This window comes from Buceros rhinoceros, unplaced genomic scaffold (assembly GCF_000710305.1).
Source record: "Buceros rhinoceros silvestris isolate BGI_N320 unplaced genomic scaffold, ASM71030v1 scaffold14532, whole genome shotgun sequence".
Taxonomy (NCBI): domain Eukaryota; kingdom Metazoa; phylum Chordata; class Aves; order Bucerotiformes; family Bucerotidae; genus Buceros; species Buceros rhinoceros.
The window spans coordinates 5,941-6,246 of record NW_010399564.1 but is presented as its reverse complement, the minus strand read 5'-3'; the positions used below and the strand labels follow the sequence as shown (position 1 = coordinate 6,246).

General features: G+C 61.1%; 1 protein-coding gene across 1 annotated transcript in view; it reads left to right on the top strand.

The window, feature by feature from the left end:
• Positions 1 to 306, top strand: part of PANK2 (pantothenate kinase 2) — a gene marked incomplete at its 5' end in the record, with an annotated part of 5,689 nt that overhangs the window by 3,713 nt on the left and 1,670 nt on the right. The gene's annotated exons all lie outside the window — the stretch shown is intronic.

Here is a 306-nt window from a genome sequence, read left to right as displayed (position 1 = left end):
TGCTCAACCCCCAGCCCCTCCAGGTATGGAGACTCCACCACTGCTCTGGGCAGACTGGGACAGCCCTGCACAACCCCAACGGGACAGAAATGGTTCCTCGGGGACAACCTCAACCCACCCTGGAACAACTGGAGGCCGGTTCCTCTTGTCCTGTCACTTGTTGCTTGGCAGAAGAGACCAACCCCGACCTCGCTCGAACCTCCTGCCAGGGAGTTGCGGAGAGCCAGAAGATCTCCCCTGAGCCTCCTTTTCTCCAGGCTCAACCCCACCAGGTCCCTCAGCCGCTCCTCAGTGCACTTGTGCTCC